The sequence below is a fragment of the Mustela lutreola genome, chromosome 1 (assembly GCF_030435805.1).
Source record: "Mustela lutreola isolate mMusLut2 chromosome 1, mMusLut2.pri, whole genome shotgun sequence".
NCBI lineage: Eukaryota > Metazoa > Chordata > Mammalia > Carnivora > Mustelidae > Mustela > Mustela lutreola.
The window spans coordinates 70648408-70670432 of NC_081290.1; positions in this window are offsets into that span (position 1 = coordinate 70648408).

Sequence of the window (22025 nt, forward strand, 5' to 3'; positions counted from 1 at the left end):
ATAGAGATCCCCCAACAAAATCAACCCAGGGAGATCCACACCAAAACATACAGCAATTAAAATGGCAAAAAGTAATGAAAAAGAAAGATTTTTTTTAAAGCAGCAAGAAAAAAAAAGACAGTTACATACAAGGGAAAGCCCATAAAGCTTTCGGTGGATTCTACAGGAGAACCTCTGCAGGCCAGAAGGGAGGGACATGATATATTCAAAGTGTTGAATGGAAAAACTCTGCAGCCAAGAATATGCTATCCAGCAGGGCTATCCTTCAGATTAGGGAAGATAAAGATTTTTCTCAGACAAACAAAAGCTAAAGGAGTTCATGACACTAAACTAACCCCACAAAAAATTGTTTAAGGGGAACTCTTTGAGTAGAAAAACCATAAGTAAGAGTATGAAAAGTGGAAAACAAAAAAGCAGTAACAATTAATATATCTGTAAGAACGAGCCAAGTAATTCACAAAATAAAAGGCTGTAAAATATCACACCATATACCTAAACTGTGAGTGGAGAGGAGAGCGAGAGCACTGAATGGGTTCAAACTTAAGTGACCATCAATTTAACTAAACTGCTATATGCAGAAGATATTATATACAAACCTAGTGGTAACCACAGATCATAAACAGTAATAGATATGCAAAGAATAAAGAGAAAGGCATCCAAGTATATCACTGAAGAAACCCAGCAAACACTGAAAGAGAACAAGAGAAAAAAAGCCTCAGAGGAAAACTACAAAAACAACCACTAACAAGAAACACAATAGCAATAGATTCATCTCTATCAATAATTACTTTGAATGTTAGCGGACTAAATGCTTCAATTAAAAGACATCTGGTGATGGAAAGAATTAAAAAACAAGACCTATCTATGTGTTGCATACAAGAGACTCATTTCAGACAATACAATCTGCATAAATACACATGCAGATTGAAAGTGAGGGGATGGAGAAATATTTATCATGCAAATGGATGCCAAAAGAAAGCCAGATAGCAATATTTAACGTTGGAAAAAACAGACTTTAAAACAAAGACTGTTTCAAGAGACAAAGAAGGACACTATATAATAATAGAAAAAAAGCAATTCAACAAGAAGGTGTAACTACAGTAAATACGTATGCACCCAACATGGAAGCAGCTAAATACATGAAGAGTTAATAACAAACATAAATGAACCAATCAATAGTAACACAGCAATAGTAGAGTACTTTACCACTCCACTTACATTAATGGACAGATCCTCCAAACAGAAAATCAACAAGAAAATGGTAACTTTGAATGACACACTTGACCAGATGGATTTAACAGATACATTCAGAACATTCTGTCCTAAAACAGCAGAATATACATTCTTTCCACATGCACACAAAACATTCTCCAGAATAGATCATATATTAGGCCAAAAAACAAATCCCAACAAATTTAAAAAGCAAAGCTATACCATGCATCTTTTATGAACACAATGCATAAAACTAGAAATGAATCACAAGAAAAATATAGAAAGAACACAAATAGGTTAAAAACATGCTACTAAAAAATGGGTCGACCAAAAATCAAAGAAGAAATAAAAAATTACATGGAGAGAAATGAAAATCAAAATGGGTCAAAAATCTCTGGGAAGCAGCAAAAGTTATTTTAAGAAAAAAGTTTATAGCAATGCAGGCCTACCCAAAAAAGCAAAAAAAATAATCTCAAATAAACAAATTAACCTTACAGAAACACAAGAACAAACAAAACCCCAAATCAGCAGAAGGAAGAAAATAATAAAGAGAAGAAAAGAAATGAGAAGAAATGAATGATATAGAAACTAAAAAAAAAAAAAAAAAAAAAAAAAAACACAATAGAACACATGAATGAAACCAGCACCTGGTTCTTCAAGATCAACAAAATTGATAAACCTCTAGCCAGACACATCCAAAAAGCTGGGGGGTGGGGGGATGACTGAGATAAACAAAATCACAAATGAGAAAGGAGAAATAACAATCAACACTACAGAAATACAAATGACTGTAAAAGAATATTATGAAAAAATTCTATGCCAACAACTTGGACAACCCAGAAGAAATGGATATATTCCTAGAAACATAAAACCTACTAAAACTGAAGCAGCAATGAAATTGAATCAGTAAACAAAAAACTCCTAACAAACAGAAGTCCAGGGCCAGATAGCTTCACAAGTGAAAACTATATTTAAAGAAGAGTTAATACCTATTATTCTCAAACTATTGCCAAAAATAGAAGAGGAAGGAAGAGTTCCAAATTCATTCTATGACACCAGCATTACCCCGATATGAAAGACAGGTAAGTCACACACACACACACACACACGAAAAGGGCACAAAAAGGGGTACCTGGGTGGGTAAGTGGGTAAAGCCTCTGCCTTCAGCTCAGGTCATGATCTCAGGGTCCTGGGATTGAGTCCCACACTGGGCTCTCTGCTCAGCGGGGAGCCTGGTTCCCCCTCTCTTTCTGCCTACTTGTGATATCTTTCTCTCTTTCTTTGTCTCTGTCAAATAAATAAATAAATAATCTTTAAAAAAAAAAAACTGCAGGCCAATTTCTCTGATGAACATAGATGCAAAAATCCTCAACAATATCAGCAAACCAAAGCCAACAATACATGTTAAAAATCAATCTGACACAATCAAGTGGACTTATTCTAGGGATTCAAAGGTGATTCAATAGTCATAAATCAATCAAAATGATACATCATATCAGTAAGAGAAAAGATAAAAATCACATGATCATTTCACTAGATGCAGAAAAAGTATCTGACAAAGTATAACATCTAAAAACATCTATTCATGATTAAAACACTCAATAAGGTAGATCTAGAGGAAACATACCTCAACATAATAAAGACCTTACATGAAAACCAACAGAAAACTTCATACTCAATGGAGAAAAACTGAGGGCTCTTTTCCTGAGGTCAGAGAAAAGACAGAGATGTCCACTCTCACCACTTCTACTGAATGTAGTAGACGTCTTAGCCATAGCAATCAGACAACTAAAGGAAATAAAAGGCATCCAAGTTGTTTAGGAAAAAGTAAAACTTTCACTATTCATATTTAATATTTTCACTGTTCACAGATAACAGAAAACCTGAAAGACTCCACCAAAAAACTGCTAGAACTGATAAAAGAATTCAGTAAGATCACAGGATACAAAATTAATATACTAGAAATCCACTGCATTTCTATACACTAATAAAGGAGCAGAAAGAGAAATTAAGAAACAAATCACATTTATAATTGCACTTAATAAAATACATAGGAATAAACCTAACCAAAGAGGTGAAAAACTTATACTCTGAAAACTAAAAAGATTGACAAAACAAATTAAAAATGACATAATGAAATGGAAAGACATCCTATGCTCATGGGTTGAAAGAACAAATGTTGTTAAAACATCTATACTATCCATAGCACTCTACAAATTTGATGCACTCCCTATCAAAATACCAATAGCATTTTTCACAGAACTAGAACAAAGAATCCTAAAATTTGTATGGACCAAAAACCCCCAAATAACCAAGCAATCCTGAAAAAGAAAAACAAAACTGGAGGTAAAACAGGGTGCCTGGATGGCTTGGTCAGTTAAACATCTGCCTTCAGCTCAGGCCATGATCTCTGGGTCTTGGGATGGAGCCCTGTGTCAGGCTTCCTGCTCATCAATAAGTCTGCTTCTCCCTCTGCTCTTCCCCCCACTCATATGTTCTCTCTCTCAAATAAAAATAAATAAATAAATAAATAAATAAACCAAAAAACTGGAGGTATCACAATTCTAGACTTAAAGTTATGTTTCCAAGCTATAGTAATCAAAACATTATGGTACTGGCGCAAAATAGACACACAGATCAACAGAACAGATCTGAAAGCCCAGAAATAACCTACAAGTATATGGTCAATTATTCTTTCACACAGGAGGTAAGAATAAGCAATGTGGGACAAAAGTCTCTTCAACAAATACTGCTAAGAAAACTGGATACCTACATGCAAATGAACGAAATTGAATCACATTCTTACCCCATACACAAAAATAAACTCAAAATGGATTAAGGACCTAAATGTGAGACCTGAAACCATAAAAATCCTAGAAGAGAGCACAGGCAGTAATTTCTCTGACACTGGTCAGAGCAACATCTTTCTACATATGTTGAGTGAGGCAAGGGAAACAAAACCAAAAATCGACCACTGGGACTACACCAAAATAAAAAGCTTCTGCAGAGCAAAGGAAATAACCAAGAAAACTAAAAGATAAGAGAAGATATTTACAAATGACATATTTGATAAAGGGTTAGGTTAGGTTTGCAAAATATATGAAGAATTTATACAACTCAACACCAAAAACCAAATCCAATTTAAAAATGGGCAGAATGGGGTACTTGGGTGGATCAGTGGGTTGGGCCTTTGCTTTTAGCTCAGGTCATGATCTTGGGGTCCTAGGAATTAGCCCTGCATTGGGCTCCCTGCTCAGTGGGGAGCCTGCTCCCAGCCCCCTCTGCCTGCCTCTCCGCCTACTGTCAAATAAATAAATAAAATCTTTGAAAAAAAAAATTAAATTAAAATAAAAATGGGCAGAAGACATGAACAGACATTTTTCTAAAGACATCCAACAGATACATGAAAAAATGCTCAACATCATTGATCATCAGGAAATACACATCAAAACTACAATGAAATATCACTTCACACCTGTCACAATGGCTAAAGCAAAACAACTCAAGAAACAAGTGTTGGTGAGGATGTGGAGAAAAGGAATCCTAATGTACTGTTGTTGGGAATGTAATCTGGTGCAGCCAATATATAAGACAGTATGGAGGCTCCTCAAAAAATTAAAAATAAAATACCTCTATGATCCAGAATACAAAAATACTAACTCAAAGGGATATATGCATCCCTATGTTTATTGCAGCATTATTTACACTAGCCAAATTATAAAACCATCCCAAGTATCCTTTGACAAGTGAATGGAAAAAGAAGTGGTGGATACACACACACACACACGAATATTATTCTGCCATAAAAAAGAACAAAATCTTGCCATTTGCAATAATGTGCATGGCTCTAGGAAATATAGTGCTTAGCAAAATAAGACAGCAAGAGAAAAACAGGGGTTCCTGGGTGGCTCAATCCTTTGGGTGTCTGTCTTTGGCTCAGGTCGTGGTCTCCGGGTCCTAGGATCCAGGCCTGTATTGAGCTCTTGGCTCAGCAGGGAGTCTGCTTCTCCCTCTCCCTCTGCCTTTCTACTTTCTTGTGTTCTCTCTGACTCTGTCTCTTTCTCAAATGAATAAATAAAATCTAAAAAAGAGAGAGAGAGAGAGAAAGAGAAAGAAAAACACTATATGACTTAACTCATACATGGAATTTAAGAAACAAAATAAACAAAGGAAAAAAAAGAGACAAACCAAAAAACAGAATCTTAACTATATAGAACAGATTGTTTCCAGAGGGGAAGTGAGTGGGGGGATTGTTGCAATAGGTAACAGATTAAGAGCACAGTGATGTTAATGAGCACTTAGTAAAGTACAGAATGGCTGAATCACTATATTGTACATTTAAAACCTATATAACACTTTGTGTTAATTAAAGTTAAAACTAAAAAATTAAGAAATTTTAAAAATTTAAGAGACTTTTGATTTTACATATTCTGTTTTTACCATTTTTATCTCCATCATGATTTTGCTCTAATTCATTTTGTTGGTCCTATTCATACTTCTTGAGTCAGATAATCTTTTTTTTATTTTATTTTTTATTTATTAATATTAGCAGTACATAGAATTTCCTTATAATATTTAAATTATCATTATTTTCCATATATTTTTGTTATACCTTTTTAAGAATTAAGAGACTTTTTTTTTATTTTCCACAACAAAAAGAACTTTTGTTTTATAATTTTGTTAAGTTCTAGTTTTATTGGAATGTGACTACTGAATGTCATCTCTTCTACTGTTACCCTTTTGAATTTTCTTAATGACCAGGTATATAGCTACTTTTTGTGAGTATTATTTACGTAAATGCTTAGGGAACAGAGACTGATATTCTCTGGGTTGTTTCCTTTTATTTTTCTTTTCAAGACTGAAATATTTTTTATTGCCTTTATATTGAAGTAACAGTTTATAAAGTATAAAATTATTGGGGAATACTTATTTCCTTGATGACATTGTTCTAGTACTTCTAGAATACACAGCGAGACCATCATCCACAAAAGGAAAGATAAAACTTAAAATCCAAACTAAAGAGAATAGTTATGTATCATCTGAAAGATCAGCAGTCTCCAGAGTATGTTAACAGACCAAAACCTCACAACATATTATTCAAAATCCCCAGGGTATAATCCAAAATTTTCTAACACATAAAGAACCATGAAAATGTGACCATTTCACCAGGGAAAGGAAAACTAACAGATGCCAATACCAAGATAACACAGAATGCTGGAAGTATCAGAAAAACATTTTTAGTTATTTGTTTATTTAAAGATTTTATTTTTTAATAATCTCTACACCTAATATGGGACCTGAATTTAAAACCTTGAGATCAAAAGTCCCATGCTTTACTAACTGAGCCAGCCAGGCACCCCCTGGAAAACATTTTAAAACAGTCATTACAACCATGGTCATTATACAAATGTTAAATTCTACTGATATGAAAAAATAAAATATAAGATTTCTTCAGAGAAAAAAATTATAATGAGCAGTAAAGGAAAATTTGAGAAGTAAAAACCACAATACCTGAAATAAAAATTTTACTACATGGGCCCAATAACCAAATGGAAATAACAGAAGACAGAGTAAGTGAACATCAGTACAGACCAATGGGATTTTTGTCCCATGTCAAAAATACTAAGAAAAAAAAAAAAAAAAAAAAAAGGAAACTAAGAGAATCAATGGCCACCAGATCTGCTATAAAAGGAAGGGTGCAAAAGTTCTTCAGACTAAAGAAAATTATATCAGAGGGAAAAATGAAAGAAGAGCAAAAGAAATGGAAAATAACCTGAGTAACTATAATAGACTATGTTTAGCATCCTAAATACTTTAAATATGTACAAGTATTCAAAACAATATTTATAACATTGGTTGAATTTTTAATGTTACAATATATAATATCCAACTCTAACATATGTAGAGGAAGGGGCCTAAATGATTTAAGATTTTAGGGGAATGGAGGAATGGGCAAAATGGGTCAAAGGAAGTGAGAGGTACAGGCTTCCAATTATGGAATGAAGAAGTCATAGGGATGAAAGGTACAGCACAGGGAATATAGTCAATGCTATGTAATAGCAATATATTGCTATTACATCTACACATATATATTGTATATACATATATATGTATATTACATATATATGTGGATGGAACTAGGAACTAATATACATATAGTAATTATGTATGTATATGCATATGTAATTATCAAGTAATATGTATATTACATATACATATATATTACTATATAGCAGTGACATAATGTATAGACCTGTCAAATCACTAAGTTATACTCTTAAAACTAATCTAACATTGTGTATCAACTATACTTCAATAAACAAGCAAACAATTTTAGAGGTTAGCAGGAATTAGTGTATTTTAGTATACCATTTTATGTAAATAAATTATAATCAATAAAATATCTATGCAATATAAAAAAAGAAAGGTTTCTACATTTAATATAAATGCTAAATATTCCTATGTTTAATACAGGTCTTAGTAGACTGTGAAATGTTAGGATTGATTAATGTAAAACCTAGAGCAACTTCTTACAAAAATTACAATATTTAGTTAGAAATCCAAGAGATTAATTGAAATAGGATACAGTAAGTATTCTAGTAATCCAAAAGAATGCAAGAAAGGGGAACAGAGAAACATAAAACAAACAGAAAACAAATAATAAAATGTAAAACCTAAATGTGATTTTTATCAATAATCATATAGCATGTAAAAGGGAGAAACAAACAAATTAAAAGACAGAGATCACCAAATTAGATAAAAATACAGGATCCAAGTATATGTTGACTCCAAAAACTTACAAAATTGTAATGATACAGGTAGGTTAAAGATACAAGAAAGAAAAATAGATACCATACAAACAATTCATGTATTAATATCAGAGCTAAGAAAATTACCAGAAAAAGAAATAAAGATATTACATAAAGGTAAAGAGGCTAATTCATACAAATCTACATGCATATGCACCTAACAATGGAGCTCCCAGAAACAAGAAATAAAAACTGACAGAAACGATAAAACAAAGAGAAAATGAAAACTCCACAGTTATAATCAGAAATATTATCACCCCTTTCTCGCTAATTGTTAGAACAAGAAGACAAAAAGTGAGCAAGGATATAAAAAATCAGAATACCAGTATCAATCAATTTGGCCTATTTGATATTTATAAAACATTCCAACTAATGAACAAAATACACATTATTTTCTATTACAGTTAGGTTTTTAACAACATCAGCCACATTCTGACACTATTAAAAAAAAGCAAACAAATGAATGCATGAGTATTTGAATTAATAGTCTTCAAAAATTTAAGAAAATTTAAGCAATTCAAAATATATTTCATTTCATACATAAATTTGTTTGACTGAACAAAAGAAATTAAACTAAATATTAAAAATAGATACTTAGAAAATGTACACATATATGAATATTTTAAAACACACTTCTAAATGACTCATGGATAAAAAGCAAGTCTCAAAGGAATTAGAAACTATTTTGGAGTGCATAAAAATGAAAATAAAATATATCAAAATTTGTGTGATACAGCTAAACAGTTATAGTATTAAATACTCACATTAGGGGGAGGAGTCAAGATGGCAGAGAAGTAGCAGGCTGAGAAGACATCAGGTAGCAGGAGATCAGCTAGATGGTTTATCAAACCATCCCAAACACCTACAAATCCAACAGGATATTGAAGAGAAGAAGAGCAATAATTCTAGAAACAGAAAATCGACCATTTTCTGAAAGGTAGGACCAACAGAGAAGTGAATCTAAGGAGATGGGAAGATAGACTGTGGTGGGAGGGCCTGGTTCCCAGCAAGCAGCAGAGCAATGGAACCACAAAATCAGAACTTTTAAAAGTGTGCTCCACTGAGGGACATCGCTCCAGAGGTTAAGCCGGGATGAAGCCTGGACAGTGTGGTCTCAGGTCCCGTGGGGTCACAAAAGGATTGGGGGCATCTGAGTGTCACAGAGCTTGCAGGCAATAGAAGGGGGAAGCTGGCTAGAGAGATAGAGACAAGGAGTGGGCTCTCAACTCAGCGTTACCATAAATTGTGATGCGCAGCACAGTCAGGCCACTGCTCTGTGAGCAGAGACCCCACATGATCCAGGGAGACCCCCCCCCCCAGAAGAGCACACAGTTCTGTGCTCCGGGCAGTTCTGAGCTACACAGTTCTGGAGACTCCAGGCAGGGCTGTGTGCCAGAGATAAAGACGCTTGCTCACAGGATGGGTGAGTTTGGAGCACGGCCGGAGTCCAGGGAGCCAGGAGTGATTGAGCACATTTTTCTGAGAGCGCACTGAGGAGTGGGGCTCTGAGCTCTCGGCTCCTCCGGGCTGGAGATTCGAAGGCCGCCATTTTAATTCCCGTCCTCCGGAACTCTAGGGAAAGTGTTCAGGGAACAAAAGCTCCCAAAAGCAAACCTGAGTGGATTTCTTAGCCCTGCCCCTGGTAAGGGCAGCGCAATTCTGTCTTGGGCAAAGACACTTGAGAATCACTACAACAGGCCCGTCCCCCAGAAGATCGGCAAGAAATCCAGCCAAGACCAACATCACTTACCAAGGAGAACAGCGGAATTCCAGAGGAGGAGAAAGCAAAGCATGGAATTCATGGCTTTCTCCCCATGATTCTTTAGTCTTGCAAAGTTAATTAATTTTTTAATTTAATTTTTTATGCTAAAATTCTTTTAACTTTTACTCTCTCCTCTTTTAACGTTTCTTAACTAGTTTATCTTAACAATACCTTTCATTAAAAAAACTTTTTGGACCTTCATTATTACAGTCCTATTTTATCCTTCATTGTATCTAACTTTATTTTTTGTATACACATTGAGTTTTTTATAAAATTTGGGATACTACTTCTTCTAATAGATCAAAATATACTCTTATCTAGGACAGGGTTTTGTTCTAGTCTCCAGCCTGAGCAAATTCTCTCCACTTTCTTTATTCTCCCAACAAATTTCTCTTATCACTCCTTTTTTAGAATTTTTTAAAAAAATTCTTTCATCTTTATAGTCATATTCCATGCCTTCATTGTATGTGTTTTTCATGCTTTAAAATTTGGGGAGGTAGTTTCTTTTAAGAGACAAAAATGCTCCCTAAATTAGTGGGTGACTCTATTGTATTCACCAGTCTAATATATATATTTTCTTTTTTATATTTTTTCTTTATTTAAAATTTTTTTTTCTGAACTTCTTTTTACCACCTTTCTTTCCCCCATGATTTGGGGTCTCCGCTGATTTGGTTTAAGCACATCATCCTGAGGTCTTTGCCACCCTTTTAGTATTTTGCTCATCCGTTCATATATTCTTATCTAGATAAAATGACAAGGCAGAAAAACTCACGACAAAAGAACAAGACGCAGTACCAAAGGCTAGGGACCTAATCAATATGGACATTGCTAGTATGTCAGATCTACAGTTCAGATTGACAATTCTCAAGGTGCTAGCTGGGCTCGAAAAAGGCATGGAAGATATTAGAGAAACCCTGTCTGGACAAATAAAAGCCCTTTCTGGAGAAATAAAAGAACTAAAATCTAACCAATTTGAAATCAAAAAAGCTATTAATGAGGTGCAATCAAAAATGGAGACTCTTATCAGACACATAAAAAAATATTCATCATCACTAGCCATCAGGGAGATTCAAATTAAAACCAAATTGAGGTATCACCTTATACCAGTTAGAATGGCCAAAATTAGCAAGACAGGAAACAACATGTGTTGGAGGGGATGTGGAGAAAGGGGAACCCTCTTACACTGTTGGTGGGAATGCAAGTTAGTGCAGCCACTTTAGAAAACAGTGTGGAGATTCCTCAAGAAATTAAAAAAAGAGCTTTCCTATGACCCTGCAATTGCACTATTGGGTATTTACCCAAAAGATACAGATGTAGTGAAAAGAAGGGCCATCTGTACCCCAATGTTTATAGCAGCAATGGCCACGGTCACCAAACTGTGGAAAGAACCAAGATGCCCTTCAACAGATGAATGGATAAGGAAGATGTGGTCTATATACACTATGGAGTATTGTGCCTCCATCAGAAAGGATGAATACCCAACTTTTGTCGCAACATGGACGGGACTGAGAGAGATTATGCTGAGTGAAATAAGTCAAGCAGAGAGAGTCAATTATCATATGGTTTCACTTATTTGTGGAGCATAACAAATAGCATAGAGGACAAGGGGAGATGGAGAGGAGAAGGGAGTTGAGGGAAATTGGAAGGGGAAGTGAAGCATAAGAGACTGGAATCTGAAAAACAATCTGAGGGTTTTGAAGGGGCAGGGGGTGGAGGTTGGGGGAACCAGGTGATGGGTACTGGAGAGGGCACAGATTGCATGGAGAACTGGGTGTGGTGCAAAAATAATGAATACTGTTACGCTGAAAAAAAAAATAAATAAAAATAAATAAATAAATAAATAAATAACAGAGCCTCTTAATGCTAGGATAAATGAGGCAGAAAAGAGAATTAGTGATATAGAAGACCAAATGACAGAGAATAAAGAAGCTGAGCAAAAGAGAGACAAACAACTACTGGACCATGAGGGGAGAATTCAGGAGATAGGTGATACCATAAAACAAAACAACATTAGAATAATTGGGATTCCTGAAGAAGAAGGAAGAGAGATGGGGGCAGAAGGTATATTGGAGAGAATTATTGGAGAGAATTTCCCTAATATGGCAAAGGGAACAAGCATCCAAATCCAGGAGGTGCAGGGAAACCCCTCAAAAACAGTAAGAATAGGTCCACACCCCATCACCTAATAGTAAAATTTCAAATCTAAGTGACAAAGAGAAAATCTTGAAAGCAGCCCGGGAAAAGAAGTCTATAACATACAATGGTAAAAATATTAGATTGGCAGCAGACTTATCCACAGAGACCTGGTGGGCCAGAAAGAACTGGCATGATATATTCAGAGCATTAAATGAGAAAAACATGCAGTCGAGAATACTATATCCAGCTAGGCTATCATTGAAAATAGAAGGAGAGATTAAAAGCTTCCAGGACAAACAAAAACTGAAAGAATTTGCAAACACCAATCCAGCTCTATAGGAAATATTGAAAGGGGTCCTCTAAGCAAAGAGAGACCTAAAAGTAGTAGATCAGAAAGGAATAGAAACAATATACAGGAAAAGTCACCTTACAGACAATACAATGGCACTAAATTCATATCTCTCAATAGTTACCCTGAATGTAAATGGGCTAAATGCCCCAATCAAAAGACACAGGGTATCAGAAAGGATGAAAAAACAAAACCCATCAATATGCTGTCTACAAGAAACTCATCTTAGACCTGAAGACAACTCCAGATTTAAAGTGAGGGGGTGGAAAACAATTTAACATGCTAATGGACATCAGAAGAAAGCAGGAGTGGCAATCCTTATATCAGATCAATTAGATTTTAAGCCAAAGACTATAATAAGAGATGAAGAAGGACACTATATCATCCTCAAAGCATTTGTCCAACAAGAAGACCAAACACTTTTAAATATCTATGCCCCCAACGTGGGAGCAGCCAAATATATAAACCAATTAATAACAAAATCAAAGAAACACATCGACAATAATACAATAATAGTAGGGGACTTTAACACAACCCTCACTGAAATGGACTGATTATCCCAGCAAAAGATCAACAAGGAAATAAAGACCTTAAATGACACACTGGACCAAATGGACAGCACAGATATATTCAGAACATTCCATCCCAAAACAACAGAATACACATTCTTCTCTAGTGCACATGAAACATTCTCCAGAATAGACCACAGCCTGGGTCATAAATCGGGTCTCAACCGGTATCAAAAGATTGGAATCATTCCTTGCATACTTTCAGACCACAATGCTCTGAAGCTAGAACTCAATCACAAGAGGAAATTTGGAAAGAACCCAAATACATGGGGACTAAACAGCATCCTTCTAAAGAATGAATGCATCAACCAGGAAATTAAAGAAGAATTGAAAAAATTCATGGAAACAAATGATAATGAAAACACAACAGTTCAAAATCTGTGGGACAGAGCAAAGGCAGCCCTGAGAGGAAAATATATAGCGATACAAGCCTTTCTCAAGAAACAAGAAAGGTCTCAAGTACACAACCCAAGCCTACACCTAGAGGAGCTTGAGAAAGAACAGCAAAGAAAGCCTAAACCCAGCAGGAGAAGAGAAATAACAAAGATCACAGCAGAAATCAATGAAATAGAAACAAACAAACAAATAGAATGAATCAACGAAACTAGGAGCTGGTTCTTTGAAAGAATTAATAAGACTGATAAACCCCTGGTCAGACTTACCAAAAAGAAAAGAGAAAGGACCCATATAAATAAAATGATGAATGAAAGAGGAGAGATCACAACCAACACCAAAGAAATACAAACAATTATAAGAACATACTATGAGCAACTATATGCCAGCAAGTTTGACAATTCAGAAGAAATGGATGCATTCCTAGAAACATATAAACTACCACAACTGAACCAGGAAGAAATAGAAAACATGAACAGACCCATAACCAGTAAGAAGATTGAAGTCATCAACAAAAATCTCCCGACAAACAAGAGCCCAGGGCCAGAAGGCTTCCCAGGAGAATTCTACCAAAAATTTAAAGAAGAATTAATTCCTATTCTCCCGAAACTGTTACAAAAAATAGACATGGAAGGAAAACTTCCAAACTCATTTTATGAGGCCAGCATCACCTTGATCCCCAAACCAGACAAGGATCCCATAAAAAAAGAGAATTACAGACTGATATCCTTGATGAACACAGATGTGAAAATTCTTACCATAATTAGCCAATAGGATCCAACAGTACATTAAAAGGATTATTCACCACGACCAAATGGGATTTATTCCAGGGCTGCAAGGTTGGTTCAACATCCACAAATCAATCAATGTGATACAACACATTAATAAAAGAAACAACAAAAACCATATGATACTCTCAGTAGATGATGAAAAAGCATTTGACAAAGTACAGCATCTTTTTCTGATCAAAACTCTTCAAAGTGTAGGGATACAGGGTACATACCTCAATATCATCAAAGCCATCCATGAAAAACCCACGCGAGTATCATTCTCAATGGAGAAAAACTGAGAGCTTTTCCACTAAGGTCAGGAACACGGCAGGGATGTCCATTATCACTACTGCTATTCAACATAGTACAAGAAGTCCTAGATTCAGCAATCAGACAACAAAAAGAAATTGAAGGCATCCAAATAAGCAACAAAGAAGTCAAACTCTCACTCTGCTGATGATATGATGCTTTTTGTGGGAAACCCAAAAGACTCCACTCCAAATCTGCTAGAACTTGTACAGGAATTCAGTAAAGTGTCAGGATATAAAGCCAATGCAGAGAAATCAGTTGCATTTCTATACACCAACAACAAGACAGAAGAAGGAGAAATTAAGGAGTCAATCCCTTTTACAATTGCACCCCAAACCATAAGATACCTAGGAATAAACCTAACCAAAGAGGCAAAGAATCTATACTCAGAAAACTATAAAAAAAAAAATTGAGGAAGACACAAAGAAATGGAAAAATGTTCCATCTCATGGATTAGAAGAACAAATATTGTGAAAATGTCTATGCTACCTAAAATAATCTATACATTTAATGCAATCCCTATCAGAATCCCATCTATTTTTTTTTTCCAAAGAAATGGAACAAATAACCCTAAAATTTATATGGAACCAGAAAAGACCTCAAATAGCCAGAGGAATGTTGAAAAAGAAAGCCAAAGTTGGTGGCATCACAGTTCCAGACTTCAAGCTCTAGTACAAAGCTGTCATCATCAAGACAGTATGGTACTGGCACAAAAACAGACGCATGGAACAATGGAACAGATTGGAGAGCCCAGAAATCGACCCTCAAGTCTATGGACAACTAATTTTTTGACAAAGCAGGAAGGAATTTCCAATGGAAAAAAGCCAGTCTCTTCAACAAATGGTGTTGGGAAAATTGGACAGCCACATGCAGAAAAACAAAACTGGACTATTTTCTTACACCACACATGAAAATGGACTCTAAATGAATGAAGGACCTCAATGTGAGAAAGGAATCCATCAAAATCCTTGAGAACACAGGCAGTAATCTTTTCAACTTCAGCTGCAGAAACTTCTTCCTAGAAACAGTGCCAAAGACAAGGGAAGCAAGGGCTATTGGGACTTCATCAATATCAAAAGCTTTTGCACAGCAAAGGAAACAGTCAACAAAACCAAAAGACAAATGATAGAATGGGAGAAGAGATTCACAAATGACATAGAAGATAAAGGGTTAGTATTCAAAATCTACAAAGAACTTATCAAACTCAACACCCAAAGAACAAACAATCCAATCAACAAATGGGCAAAGGACATGAACAGACATTTCTGCAAGGACATCCAGATACCCAACAGACACATGAAAACGTGTTCAACATCACTTGGCACCAGGGAAATACAAATCAAAACCACAATGAGATACCACCTCACACCAATCAGAATGGTTAAAATTAACAAGTCAGGAAACGACAGGTGTTTGAGAGGATGCAGAGAAAAGGGAACCCTCCCACTCTGTTGGTGCAAATGCTAGCTGGTACAGCCACTCTGGAAAACAGTCTGGAGGTTCCTCAGAAAGTTGAAAACAGAATTACCCTATGACCTAGCAATCTCACTACTGGGTATTCACCCTAAAGGTACAAATGTAAGGATCCGAAGGGGTACATGCACCTGAATGTTTTTAGCAGCAATGTCCACATTAGCCAAACTATGGAAAGAACCTAGATGTCCATCAGCAGATGAATTGATAAAGAAGATGTTGTTAAAAAAGAAGAAGAAGATGTGGTATATATACACAACGGAATACCATGCAGCCATCAAAAGAAATAAAATCTTGCCATTTTCAGTGACAAGGATGGAACTAGAGGGTTTCATGCTGAGCAAAATAAGCCAATCAGAGAGAGATAATTATCATATGATATCTCTGATATGAGGAATTTGAGAGGCAGAATGGGGGGCTTGGGAGGTAGGGAAGGAAAAAATGAAAGAAGATGAGATTGAGAGGTAGACAAACCATAATAGACTCTTAATCTCACAAAACAAACTGAGGGTTGCTGGGGGGAGGGGTGGTGTGGAGAATGTTGGATTATGGACATTGGGGACGGTATGTGATATGGTGAGTGCTGTGAAGTGTGTAAGCCTGACACATCACAGACCTGTACCCCTGGGGCAAATAATACATTATATGTTAATAGAAACAATTAAAAATAAATAAATAAATACTCACATTAGAAATAACAACAGTCTCAAAAAATAATCTAAGATTATACCAAACTAGAAAAATTAAAAATAAAAAGCATGAGCAAAATAAGCAGGATGAGTATTAACCCTCTCTGTTGCCACAAGATTCTTCCTGTATTACGAATGTTCCTACCTCCTATCTGGAACTTACTAGTACTATCTCATGTTCATTACTGACACATAAACAGAAAATAGCATGAGTTCATTATAAAAGATAACAGAGTTTACTTTTGTTGGGGAGGAAAACTTTTTTCTCTACCCTTCTAGAGCCTTCTGACTTTTATTAAGTTCACGTAAGACAGATTAACAGGAGAGAAAACAAATTACATTACATACATTCCAGGGACTGATAAAATATGACATCCACAGCAGTCAGGCAATTGGAGCTTCTATGCCATCCTGAGATACAGAGAAGGGAATAGGGTTCTAATAAGGAAGGATAATCGGAAGACAGACAGACAGGACAAGGGACCCGGCTATAAGAGGAAAACACCTTTAAAATGATCTTACACCACCCTGGAAGAAGACTTCCACCATTTGCCATTTGAACCACTACAAGAGGAGGTAGATAAGCACGTGGCCAAAAAGATGATTGGATGATAGGTGCATGGAGTGTTCATCAGATTAAAACAGCCCATAAAACCTCCTAGACTTAAATGCCAAAACTCGGCAACCCTCTCGGGTCCCGTCCCTTCATCCTTCTCCAAGAGCTTTGTACTATCGCTCAATAAAGTTTGCTTTGCTGCCCACCACTCTTAGTCTGGTCTACCTCTTTATCCTTCAAAGCAGTGTGACCAAGAACCACGGGCAGAAAGGAAAAGAAATCCTGTAACACTGACGTCTATGGGAAGACTTAATTTACAGAAAGATGGGAAGAGCTACTGTTTAGTAAATAAATGGTTGACATGTCCTATAGATACAGTGAAACACTGAGAGGAATTTGATCTCCAGGCTTTGCTGAGCTTCCCCCCAGTTCAGCACACCTAGTCCATATACTTTGTAGTTAACTCTGGTGATAGTTCTCTTCCTAAACTAGCCCCTCTACTAAATTTGTTTAGGGAGTTAAGGGGGAAGAAAGCTCTTCTTGAGTCTCTTGGACCTTGACTGACTTCAGCTCAAAGTAATCCACATGCCAAAATGGCATATCTGGGAAGGGCTCATTCTGAACCCTTTCATTTTGAAAGAGTAAAACTCATTATGCCAAGGTAAGTTTTCAAGATAATCAACCATCCACAAATGGGAGTATCCCAATGGCTTAAAATTTCAGTTATTTAATAAGTCTTCAAGTACTCAGAGCAAAATATTATAACTAATAAAGAATATGGCTGGAGCACCTAGGTGGCTCAGCCATTAAGTGTGTGCCTTTAGATCAGGTCATGATCCCAGGGTCCTGGGATCAAGCCCCACATTGGGCTCCCTGCTCAACAGGGAGTCTTCTTTTCCCTCTCCCACTCCTCCTGCTTGCGCTCCCTCTCTCGCTGTCTCTTTGTCAAATAAATAAAAATCTTTTTTTTTCTTAATTTTTTATTTTTTATAAACATATATTTTTATCCCCAGGGGTACAGGTCTATGAATCACCAGGTTTACACACTTCACAGCACTCACCAAAGCACATAAAAATCTTTTAAATAAATAAAATATGGCTGTCCTAAGTTGAATGATTCAAATTTGAAAAAAAAAAAACTGATACATAAAATGTTAACCAGGAAAATGAAAGAGAAAGAGATTTTACTATGAAATTCTGCCTGTGCAGTTTTTATACTTTAAGGATTTTCCAAAACTTGACATCTTGGGATGATGTGCCTTAATCCCATGACATATATATAAGCCACCTCAAGGGATAAAAAATGTATCAGATTTTTTAAAAGTTTTCATTAAAAGAAATATTGTTTTTAAAAAAATGTGTGTGTATGTGTGTATAAAGAACTATAATCCTGAATTTTAACCCTCATGGTTGAGAATTCTACTTCACTATACAGCAAAAACATTCTATAACCAGTCTCTGTTTTTAAGAGAAATCATAAATTCATCATTAAATTTCAACTCAGCTTTTTATATTTCTTTTCATTATGTGTTTATTTATTTTTTTATTCATTGGTGCAATAAATCTGTCTTCAATAACTGTGATACACTAAGCACTATTTCTGATCAATAAGAAGGTATCAGTTTAGTGAAGAAGATTGATAAATGCATACCTGCAACAAAGTATGGAAAGTGTTCTGCTGTGTGCAGTTTTGAGGGTACTTGTAAGCATGAAAATAACTTCTAACCCAGATTGGCTGGGTTAGCAAAATCTCAGAAGAGATATTTAAGTTAAGTTTGTATAGGATGAAAAGGACTCAGCAAGGTAAAGAAGCTCAGGCAGGACATTTTGGGAGGGCAGAGAATTTCATGCAAAAGGCTCCAAGGCTTAAGAAGACATGATTGAACACTGAGTAATGTATAGTATACCTGAAGTAATATAACCCTTTATGTTAACCTGAAGCTAATATAACACTTTATGTTAAATACAAACAAATAAATGTGCAAAAAAACCCACCAAAAAAAGAAAGAAAGAAAGAAAAAGAAAACCAAACAAGAAAAGAAGACAGGGGCTCCTCGGTGGCTCAGTCATTAAGTATCTGCCTTCCACTCAGGTCATGATCCCAGAGTTCTGGGACAGAGTTCCCCATTGGGCTCCTGCTCAGCAAGAAGCCTGCTTCTCCCTCTGCCTGCCTCTCCCCCTGCTTGTGTTCCCTCCCTCTCGCTGTGTCCCCTGTCAAATAAATAAAATCTTTTTTTTTTTTTTTAAAGGAGACATGACTTTGGGAGAACTATCTGCACATAGCTGAGCAATCTTAGAGCAGAGTATGAAGTAAGCAACAGTTAAAAAAAAAAAAAAAAAACTGAGCAGGACAGATGGACAAAGTCCAGATCAAAAGATTTTATTCTGCAGGTCATGGGAGGCAATGAAAAACTGTAAGCAGGTGGATGATCTAATTAGATTTATAGTACTAGATCACTCAAGTGGTAACAGACAGGAAGGGTAAGCCTGGTGGGCAAGAGACTATTAAAAAGAATTTTACAGTGTTTCAAGTAATAAATTATTTAAGCCTAAAGGAAGACAATGGCAGGGCGAATGGAGATGAGATAGATACTTACCTTATGTAAGGTGTATAACTAATAGGACTTAGGGCCTGGCTGCATACGATCGGAGGTAAGATAGGAGGATAGGTTGAGAAATGATTCAGGGATGATTTCTAGGTTGCTGACCTGAGTATCTGGTTGATTATAGTCCTATTAACAGAGTGAATATGTTCTGAAGTGGTTGAAGGAAAACATAATGAATTCAGTTTTGTATATGTTGAGTTGTGTTGTCTGTGCAGTACCAAAAGAAAATGTCTAAGAGACATCTGGGTATTTGGATATATGGAAGCATAAGAAAAAAATCTATATGCAATCAACCCAATTCATATTTGTTATAGCAACCTGAGTAGGTGTGATAGTGTTATTTATAAAAAGAAATATATATTTGGCTTTTGTCCCCGCTCTGGCACACAGCTTCTAAAACCCTTGGAATTTCCTAAGTGTGGAGAGCAATAAAAATGTTTTTTGTTGTGTTAATAAGGTGACTTTTGGAAAGCACCTAAAGATAATGCTGGTTGAATGAACCAGCTATGTGATTAGAGAGTTAGAAATTTCAGTTCCAACCCTCACTCCCAACCTTCAGGGAGTTGAGAGAGGTTGGGGGTAATTAAAGTATTATTGAAATAACCCCATCAATGTGTTCTTTCCCACAAATTCCCCTACATAATTTGTTGGAATATTAACACTGAAATATTACCTACCACCCTTCTCAGCATACTTGAAATCCCAGACAAGCTTTCTAACCACAGAACTATGCTAGGAAATTCAACCGACACATATATGAAATTTAATATTAGCTCTGGACTGATGCACACAGTGAACAAACCCCCATCCCCATTTCCTTATAATGAAGGATAGTCAAAGAAAGGCAAGCAGGAACAAGGGATCCCCACCCTAGGAGGAACCACACTTAAAAAGCTTTTACACCAGCCTGGACAGAGCCTTCCACCCTTTCCCACATGATAGGTAGATGACAAAAACCTGACTGGGTGACAGGAGCAAGGAGGGTTAATCAGATTAAAACAGCCCACACCAAAGAGCCCATAAGAACCACTGGACTTAGAAACCCCAGTGGCAACCCTCTCGGGTCCCTTGCCTCTTCAGGAGCTTCATCTAATTACTCAATAAACTCTGCTTTCCTATCACTCTAGGAACTTTGCTTTTGCTGCCCACCACTCTGTCTGGTCTACGTCTTCATTCTTCCAAGCGGCATGACCAAGACCCATGGGCGCTAGAGGAAAAGAAATCCTGTAACATACAGATAATCATTCAGAGGCTTCAGATGGTATGTCAGTCTTTTTTTTTTTTTTTTAAAGATTTTTTTTTTAATTATTTGACAGAGAGACACAGTGAGAGACAGAACACAAGCAGGGGGAATGGGAGAGGGAGAAGCAGGCTCCTCACTGAACAGGGAGCCTGATGTGGGGCTTAATCCCAGGACCCTGGTATTGTGACCTGAACTGAAAGCAGACGCCTAAGGACTGAGCCACCCAGGCGCCCCAATGGTGTTCAGTCTTAATGATGATAGCTATTCATGGTTTTTGAGAGAGTTCAAAAAAAAAAAAAAAGGTGAGAATTTGTTTTGGAACCTTAGCAAAAGGGCTAGTCAAGGATGATGGGGAACTGGATTCTCAAAGCTATCGTTTATGAAAGAAGAACAACCTTTCAATGATCAGAAATCCTAGGCCAATCTAAGGATTCCAGCTTTGACTTTAATGACCCCAGACTCAGGTATACAAGCAACAGGACTCATTGGTTTTAAGGCCTCTACCCTTATTTACCATTTCTTCATGTGCCCTCAGTCAAAAGGGAAAATGGTGACATCTCACTCTAAACAGAACCTAAACACTGAGGGATAGAAATCAAATTATCCCTTTCAAATCTCACTTTCTGAACTACCTGTGATTCCAAGATTTGGTCTAGGCTTTATGAAGACAAAGCAGCCTCATTGGGTCTGTTCTGCCACTTCTCATTTATCATTTAACTAGCAGTAGCCTTTCTTACAGACATCTAACTAAGCCTGGATGATTTGTGACTAACTTGAGGCTTCAAGTTACCACCGTCAGTTAGAAAGTTGAGCCCATCTTCCCAGCATCAGACACACCCAAGACTATGTTATCTACAAAAGAAGTCTATACTTTTTTGTTTGTTGCCAATGTGTGTGGGTGGGGCTTTTTGCTATGAGATTTACAGTTCAGAGGGCTTTGGTTTATACTTAATGCACAGGTGCTTCTTAAGTAAAATTATAGTGGAAAAGAATCACAATTTCTTAAAAGTCCTGTGTATCATTACTTCATTTTCACTTTTAAGCATACCTACTTTTTTTTTTTACTTTCCTAAATAATCAGAACAGCTTGGATGCATTTTTAGTCTCTCTCAAATGTTTGATTCATCTCTCTTTGGTTTACCAACCCCT